The sequence below is a fragment of the Podarcis cretensis genome, assembly GCF_951804945.1.
Source record: "Podarcis cretensis genome assembly, chromosome: 5".
Taxonomy (NCBI): domain Eukaryota; kingdom Metazoa; phylum Chordata; class Lepidosauria; order Squamata; family Lacertidae; genus Podarcis; species Podarcis cretensis.
The window spans coordinates 80,274,974-80,283,868 of record NC_137174.1 but is presented as its reverse complement, the minus strand read 5'-3'; the positions used below and the strand labels follow the sequence as shown (position 1 = coordinate 80,283,868).

The 8,895-nt window shown below is 44.9% G+C and overlaps 1 protein-coding gene across 10 annotated transcripts in view; it reads left to right on the top strand.

The window, feature by feature from the left end:
- The first annotated feature begins 6,147 nt into the window (after window positions 1-6,147).
- The window catches only part of PLCH1 (phospholipase C eta 1), a 150,778-nt gene continuing 148,030 nt past the window's right edge, over window positions 6,148-8,895 (top strand). For 5 of the 10 annotated variants that reach the window (XM_079977553.1, XM_079977549.1, XM_079977546.1 and 2 more), the window contains exon 1: window positions 6,152-6,570. The gene's annotated coding sequence lies outside the window, so the exon portion shown is untranslated. Of the gene's footprint in view, window positions 6,571-8,895 lie in introns of all 10 variants that reach the window. The other 5 variants (XM_079977547.1, XM_079977548.1, XM_079977543.1 and 2 more) reach the window with 3 other exon arrangements.

Below are 8,895 nucleotides of genomic sequence, written 5' to 3'. Positions count from 1 at the left end.
CAGTGGCTGGTGGACATAATACTTCCAAACTTCTAGCTAGAAACATGTTTGCCTCTTCCGCTATTCCACTGCAAGAATTGGTCGACTCCACACATTTTACTTTTGTGGTAAGTGGAATATCGAATGAAACCATCGTCTAGACTCAAGTCGCTTTGTAAAACCCAAGTTTCAAGTCCTACTGATGAGGGAGTAATGCTTGGAAACTTGTCGGCTGATGATTCCGAAATCCATGTAAGGGGTTATAGTGGTGAACTTCAGTCGGAGTAGAAAAAAAAGAGGACAGCTGCGAAAGGAAACATAGCTAATTAATAAAAGGAAGGGGGAGACAGAGCTTCAAAATGCTTGCAGTGTTCTGTTTTGCGATGTAGCATGCCTGATAGATTTTCTTTAGGTGGGGAAAGAGGCTCTTACTCTGCTTATTGTATGTATCAATTTGCTTAGAGCACATAGTTGAAAATAAATAAAGCCACTTTACACCGGTGATAGGCAGTGATCTGAATGGTGTGGGCAAAGGGAACTTCATGCAGAAATAAGCCTTGTCTCTAGATGGGGATAGGGACATTGCTGAAGGGAACATGACTGAGAAAGCACCATCAACTTTGGTGTCTGCCCATAAAAGAAAGCCTAGAGGGGACGGATGTCAGCAGATTCCAGGGACCCTCTTTGCTGTGAGGTTTGGGAAGCTGACTTGAAGGGCTGGGCCCTTAGTGAGAGCCAGGAGGTGCTGAGTGGGGTGAAATGTCAGGAGGAGAAGGAATTGATAACCGTATATATTTCTTAGTAATTTGTACGAATAGTTTTATTGTATATTTTTGTAACATTTGTTGCCTCAGTTTGCCATATTGTGGTACAGAAATGGTTTAAAGGATGATTATACAGTGGTACCTCTGGTTACGTACTTAATTCGTTCCGGAGGTCCGTTCTTAACCTGAAACTGTTCTTAACCTGAAGCACCACTTTAGCTAATGGGGCCTCCTGCTGCCGCCGTGCTGCAACTGCACAATTTCTGTTCTCATCCTGAGGCAAAGTTCTTAACCCGAGGTACTATTTCTGGGTTAGCGGAGTCAGTAACCTGAAGCATATGTAAACTAATTATTATTATTATTAGTCATTATTCTGCACAATTATTTTAAATTGTTCAACTGTTTAAAGCATGGCTTTAGAGCAGGATTCCCAAGCTAAAAGTGGAATGAAATCCTGATCTGGGGGCATTCCATTGTTGATTTGAATAACTTCAGGATTTTATCGTTTCTTTTAAGAAAAGGTAGCTTTGCCCTCTTTTGGTTCCCAAAAGGAACATTCCTATTCCATTCGGATAGACCACTAAGCTAGTGTTTGCCAAGGACCAGAAATATCTGGTCAAATTACTTCTGTGTGAGATAGGAAATCCTTGCGGGCAGGTAGACTATTTCTCTGGCAAGTCTCTTGCTATTTTAGCAGGGGTGATAAAAGGTACCCAATTCCAGCGGGGACTTGCTTTGTTGGCATTATAGAGACGCACAACTTCCCAACCATGACACATCCAATTACCTTTGGATAAAGTTTCTTCACTGGGGGTGGGGGTCCTGAGATGCTTTTGCTATGAAATTGCAGTCACTTGAGTTGAATGGAATGACATCAATGGGCTGTTTCTATGGTTTCAGCCAGTCCCTCGCTGGACAGGGATGAAAAGGTGAAACTTAAGCTAGCTGCTCCTAGAGGTCACAGTTCTCCCCTTCCACCCTCCCCTCCTCAAAGCTGTCTCCTAAGCTGGCAAATCAGACTGACAATAATTCTCTTTTGCAGCCAGTGTTAAGTACAAGAGTGATGCCTCTCCCCCCAAGAAACTTGCACAGTTTCTTAGATTCTCCCTCATAATAAACAGAAGAGTAGATGCAGCAAACTGGCTAGAGAATGCTTTGCTTAGACCTCACCACAGCTGTGAACTGGCTACAGCTGCAGTCCTTGTACATACATTAAGGATGCAGACTTAATTCTGCGCGAACATGTTTAGGCTTACTATGCGCATGGCTTTAGGAACTACATGTGCCGTTGGGATTCCCAAGTCCCATACGTCCCAGCCAGTGGTCAGGGATGGTGAGTTGTGGTCCACCAAGATCTGGAGGGCCACGGCTTTGCAAACCCTCAAGCAAACTACCACTCTCTTGGAACCTCCTTCCCGTACCATGCCCACCTGCACATGGTTTTTAAAATCCATCTCACAGGGTTGTTGCAAGGATTGTTGTTGTTGTTTAGTCGTTTAGTCGTGTCCGACTCTTCGTGACCCCATGGACCAGAGCACGCCAGGCACTCCTGTCTTCCACTGCCTCCTGCAGCTTGGTCAAACTCATGTTGGTAGCTTCGAGAACACTGTCCAACCATCTTGTCCTCTGTCATCCCCTTCTCCTTGTGCCCTCCTTCTTTCCCAACCTCAGGGTCTTTTCCAGGGAGTCTTCTCTTCTCATGAGGTAGCCAAAGTATTGGAGCCTCAGCTTCAGGATCTGTCCTTCCAGTGAGCACTCAGGGCTGATTTCCATAAGAATGGATAGGTTTGATCTTCTTGCAGTCCATGGGACTCTCAAGAGTCTCCTCCAGCACCATAATTCAAAAGCATCAATTCTTCGGCAATCAGCCTTCTTTATGGTCCAGCTCTCACTTCCATACATCACTACTGGGAAAACCATAGCTTTAAGGTGATGTCTCTGCTTTTTACGTTGCTGTCTAGGATGCTGTCTAAGATGCTGTTGCAAGGTTACTGAGCCAAAATACGGAGACGCAGCTCGAATGCTTGAAACACCCTATTTAAGAATGCTTGGTAATAGACACTATTATTTGTTCATTAACCTGTCATAAAACGTGATGCAAATCAATATTGTTATGCTCTGCGCTAGAAGGAAGGGGGGGCGGACCTGGGTGTTTGGTTGGGGCAGTTTTCCATATAAGCTTTCATTTTCCAGTATTGAGATTTCACTGTGATTTATCTGGCAGTTGCTTAAACAATGTGCCCCAAACTTCCTTGGCTTTCTCACTGGAGGAGAATTTGAAATAGGTGAATGAAAAGCTGCTCAGTTCCTCCAAGCAGACTTTGAACCAGCAAACAATAGAGGCAGGTTGAATTGGGTAAGGAGGCGAGGATACGCTGGAATTCCTGGCACTGGATTTCTCTAGGCAGTACTGGAGTGTCCACAAAATGAAAAGCAACATGTGCAAAGATGGAACTCCACTGCGTTGTTGTTTTATTATTTTAATAAAACAACCCATGCATTTTTGTAGTAGGAATGTAATAGTGGCATGTCAAGTTGTTGACTTTTTTATTTGACTTGTCTGCTATCGATCACTGACATTTCTAGAGGTGGCTGGAGATACTTAATGGCTTTGGAGAACATGAAGAAGAAGAAGAGTTTGGATTTGATATCCCGCCTTTCACTCCCTTTAAGGAATCTCAAAGCGGCTAACATTCTCCTTTCCCTTCCTCCCCCACAACAAACACTCTGTGAGGTGAGTGGGGCTGAGAGACTTCAAAGAAGTGTGACTGGCCCAAGGTCACCCAGCAGCTGCATGTGGAGGAGCGGGGATGCGAACCCAGTTCCCCAGATTACGAGACTACCGTTCTTAACCACTGCACCACACTGGCTCTCACACATTTCCCCATATCTGGTAGGGCAGTATATAGATAAAGGTAAAGGGACCCCTGACCATTAGGTCCAGTTGTGGCCAATTCTGGGGTTGCGGTGCTCATCTCGCTTTATTGGCCGAAGGAGCCAGCGTACAGCTTCCGGGTCATGTGGCCCGCATGACTAAGCCACTTCTGGCGAAGTGCTGCTTACCTTCCCGCTGGAGCGGTACCTATTTATCTACTTGCACTTTGAGGTGCTTTCGAACTGCTAGGTTGGCAGGAGCAGGGACCGAGCAACGGGAGCTCACCCCGTTGCGGGGATTCAAACCGCCGACTTTCTGATCGGCAAGTCCTAGGCTCTGTGGTTTAACCCACAGCGCCACCTGCGTCGGGGCAGTATATAATGTGGCACAAAAAGGAGACTGAGGTCTGGTTGAAGAAGGGCCTTGAAGCAACACCAAGCAGATGGTGTTTCCTGCTATGGCCTCTCTTATTTCTTCTTGTACATTTATTCTCTGCCTTTCCTCCAAAGGGCTCAAGGCAAGGGCCACAGTTTCCCCTGATTCTATCCTCCCAAGAAAAACCACATTGTAAAGGTAAGTTAGGCTTACAGTATGTGTGACTAGCCTAAGGTCACCTAGTGAACTAAACTACTGAGTGGAGATTTGAATCTGGATTTCCTGAGTACTAACCTGGCACTGGCTACTACACCACATTGGTCCTGCTTTGCAGAAAAGCGGTGCCTGCCTTGATGCTCGCCTCACCCTCCATACTCAACTCTCTCTTATTTAAGGTATTCTTTTTGTACTGATTGATCTCTGCTCTTTCTCCCTTGCAACCAGGGCCGTATTTAGGTTTGGTGAGGCCCTAAGCTACTGAAGGTAATGGGGCCCTTTATATGTCCAGCTGTCCTTTGTCAACAACAAATTGTCGCTGTTCTTGTGTTGAATATATGCTATATGGTAATTTATGGACCTAATAGGTATCGAAAGCCATTTGCACACGTTACCATGCAACCAGTCCATGCAGAATGTAGGCACCCTATACAGTATATAGAAATGAGCAAACCTGTGATATTTTAGGGAGCAGGCTAGCAGGTGGGGCCCATGACTTACATCATAGGAGCCTACACAACACAAAACACTGTTGCTGTATGTAGGTTTTATTTTGTTTTTTATCTTATATTTTGGAAATGTACATCCAGGTTTTTTCCTTTAATTTTTTTGGGGGCCCCCAAGAGCGTGAGGCCCTAAACTATAGTTTGTTTAGCTTATACGTAAATCCGGCACTGCTTGCAACCCATTTTATTTGGAACTGCCTCTTGGAGGGGGGGGGGAACCTGCGGGTGCTTCCTCCCTTTATTTCCTTCTGATCTACAGCAACTTGAAGCAGAGCTTTTAGTGCGGTTGCCCCTCTTCTTCGGAAACAGCTGAGAAAACTGGCAGGCTCCTACTAGCTGTCCTTTCAAGAAGCAATGGAAAATATTTTCATTTCAGCAAGTTCTCCCAGCTGGATGAAAAGGTGCTCATAGAATTGTAGAGTTGGGAGGGACCCAGAGGATCATCTCATCCAACCCCCTGCAATGCAGGAACAGGCAGCTGCCCTATACAGTGGTACTTCGGGTTACATACGCTTCAGGTTACAGACTCCGCTAACCCAGAAATATTACCTCAGGTTAAGAACTTTGCTTCAGGATGAGAACAGAAATTGTGCAGCGGCAGCAGCAGGCCCCATTAGCTAAAGGGGTGCTTCAGGTTAAGAACAGTTTCAGGTTAAGAACGGACCTCCGGAACGAATTAAGTTCTTAACCCAAGGTACCACTGTACAGGGATTGAACCATGCTCTAACTAACTGAGCTATCTGGGTTCATTTCGTGCTCTTTTGAAACTTACTTTAGGCTGGGGTTTTTTTGGTACTGTTTTAAAATTTATTATAGCTGCTTTAAATGTTTACAGTTTGCCTCAAGACATACATGTACAATGTGATTAATAGCAACAGCGATAAATAATGATGTCCTCTCAAAGCTTACTCTTCCCATGAAAGCTTTGGCGCAACCTCCTCCTACAGCTAAACCTCTAACTCAGCATCACAGTCACATCATAGGATTAAAGCAGAAGGCTCCCCAAAACAAGGCATCATGGGAACTGTAGTTTCTTAAAGGTGCTGGGATTGTAGATCTGGGACAAAGTAAACAAAAGTTTCATATTGTTCTTTGGTGTAAACCGTTACCGTTTAAAGTGCTATAAATACTGTCGATGTGACTGTGCAACTGCAACAACCTCGTAACGCTTCCTTGTTTAGCGTTTACCCCTGTGCCCAGGTGTGTGTTCTTGCTTTCCTTTGTTGTTTCTCCCCAAGTTGGATTTGATTTGCAAGCTCCTCAGGGCAGAGCCCCTATCTTTTTTCTTGTAGCCTGCAAAGCTCAGTGCATGAATATTGTAATATAGAATCTTGGTTATATTCTTCTGATAAACAACAATTTGAACAAAACCTTAAAAGATGAACCATGTGCGCCATATGTTTATTTAACAAAATTTATAGGTTGCTTCATCAAAAAGCTGGGGGGGGGGAGCCCAGATGTTTTACCTGCTGTCTACAACAATTGCACGGAGTAATAACACCGTGTAAGATAAGGTACTGTAGCAGTCAATCCGATTTTAACTCCGGCATCTGCTAAGTGAAATGTAAGAGAAGTTAATTAACTTCTGGCAAGTGTCCCTGCACGCTGAGCCGGGAATCCCCATCCGGCAGAATCCAGACCGGGTTTCTCAGCCTTCCGCCGCGCCGTCGGGGGTGGTTTGTTGTATGTTTGAATGAGAAAAGCAGGTTGTGGCGGCAGCCGAAGCGAGCTGGTGCCGGCGCGGATCTCCGGAAAGTACTGCAGAAACTCTACAAAGCCAAGCCTGATTCTGGGCGGCGGAGTAATAATAATAAGAAGAAGCAGCAGCAAAAGTCCCGAAGCTGGGAACCGAGAGGTGAGTGCGAATCCTGAAGAAGAGTGAAGGGCTTTGCAAGGGGGCGACCTCCTGGAGCTATAAGCCGTTGGAAGGGTGCTTTGGGGAGGCTAGCCTCGCAGCCACTTTGTCTATTAGGAGGGTGCAACCACATGGGCGTAGCCAGGATTTTTGTTTGGGGGGGGGGCAGAACCTCAGTTAAATATGTATTTTATTGATTTTTATTGATTGGGGGACGCAGCTGCCCCCTGCCCCCCTTGACTACGCCCATGGATAGGGGGCTAAATCTGTAATGTGAACAGCCCCCCACTGGATCCAAGTAGGGTGATCTACACCGAGTCCCTCTTTGCATTGCTTATATTGTAAGGTGGTCTTTTTTTGATTTTTTTTGTTTTTGCCTCAAACTGGTTGCGACCCACCGGCCAATTCACCTGCGCCCCATTGGGGCGAAAAGAGAAGCTCCCCTGAATTCCTGGGAAATACCCCGGTGGATCGTGTCCCCGATGCTGCCGAAGCGCCTTAATTGAAGATGGAACGTAAATTTGCAACTGCCTTTGACAAGCTGCAACGGCATCTTCAAATAAGCAAGGACACCGCAATCTTAATCCTCCGCTCCTGTGCATGTTTGCTGGAAAGTAAAGTCCCGCCGGGACTGTTGGGCTGCTTGCGCCACTGCAAGAAAGCGTGCAGAGGATTAACCGGCTATGGTTGGAACCAGTAGAAGCTGATGGATGGGAAGGGGAAGGTGGGGGTAGGAGAATTTTGCCATCCCATCTTCCCGGGTTGCAGCTCACCTCTTGTAAAAAGTCGTTTGGGAGCCAAATGGGAAGAGCGTGTCTTTATTGTCTCCCATCTGGTTTTCCGGATCGTCCCTGGTTCCTGCCAGGAAAAAGGTCATTGCTTGGAGCTGCTCTCACCAAAGGGTTTCTCCCCACCAGAAAACCATCACCCTCGTTGGCAGCTCCTTTCTCCTCTCCCTCCCTCTGCGGTTGGGGGTTGGAGAGCTCCCTTTGTTGCATGTTTTGGAGGGAGGGAGAGAGAGAGAGAGAGAGAGAGAGAGAGAGAGATAACAAGTCAAGGAGAAGCTGGTGGCCAGGATCAGCTTCCAGGCAGCGTGTATTCTCACAAACGCTCGTTGATCTTTGTGATAAATTGTCCTGCATTGACTGTGGTTGATCAGCCTGGTCCAGGATTCTAAGGTTAAAATATGGACCAGAAGCCTTTCAGCTGAATTTGGTGTTTGTTTGTGTGTTTGTGTGTGTGGGAGAAAGCAGTCTTGGATTTTGTGCCCCTGGCACAGCATCATCCTAAGTGACTGGCAAAGTCAACAGCTCTCTGCTTCAGTTTGCAATCTGTAAAATGGGGAGAAAAGCGGCCTGAGATTTTTTATTATTATTGTATTTCATCCAGTTTATATACCACTTGATTGTAACAAAACAACAACCCAACAACAGCCACCCACCCTCAAAGCATTTTGCAATTGTTGTGGGCAAGCATAATTAATATTGTAAAGCACTTTGTAAATTAAAAGAAGTGCTGTGTAAGTGAGAAGTTATGTCATTCTAGGCTTGGAAGTGAATCCCAGTTTATTTCAATTGGGGATTACTCCCAAGGAAAGGGTTATAACTAGCTGTTATCTCCACAGCTGTGAAACCTTGAAAGCACTGTATAAATGTGGATCTATTGTTGTTGGTGGTAGTAAAACTGTTAGCTACTATTTATTTAAGGCGAATGCGATTTAGAAGGAAAGCCCAAATGTTCACTTTGCACATGTGTAAGTTCCATTTACTTCCGTAGAACTTTGGGGGCATCTAGGAAAACTTTGCACTGCTCTCTTTCCCTACACTGATATTGCTTCCATGAAGGTGAAAAAAAAGATACATATGTATTCATAACTTGTACTGTGTTTTTTCAAGTGTATGTATACCAAAATGGGTAAGCGTACATTTATTCCATGTGGTGTATATTCACTTTTTCTGTATTGGAAACTATTTATCAGCAAAGTAACCCTTTCAGGGTGGATTTGGTTCCTTACACATCCCCCTTTAAAGCTCTCAGTTGCATATTTCAATATATTATTTTTTTAAAAAAAAATTCAGCGATGCTTTTTGCATGGCAGTTTTACAGCCCAATTCTGTTATGTGCTTGCTTTGGAAGTAACAATGCAGTTTAATACTTGTCCACTCAGAAGTAAGTTCCATGCATTTCAGTGGGTCTTAGTTTCCTGTAAGTGAGCGAATTAATTTATGAGTAAATGTACAGAATGGGCTGCAGGACCAATAGGCTATTGATTTTTTATTATTATTATTATTTAGAAGGAATGTCCTAGAATTCTTTTCTTTTTGA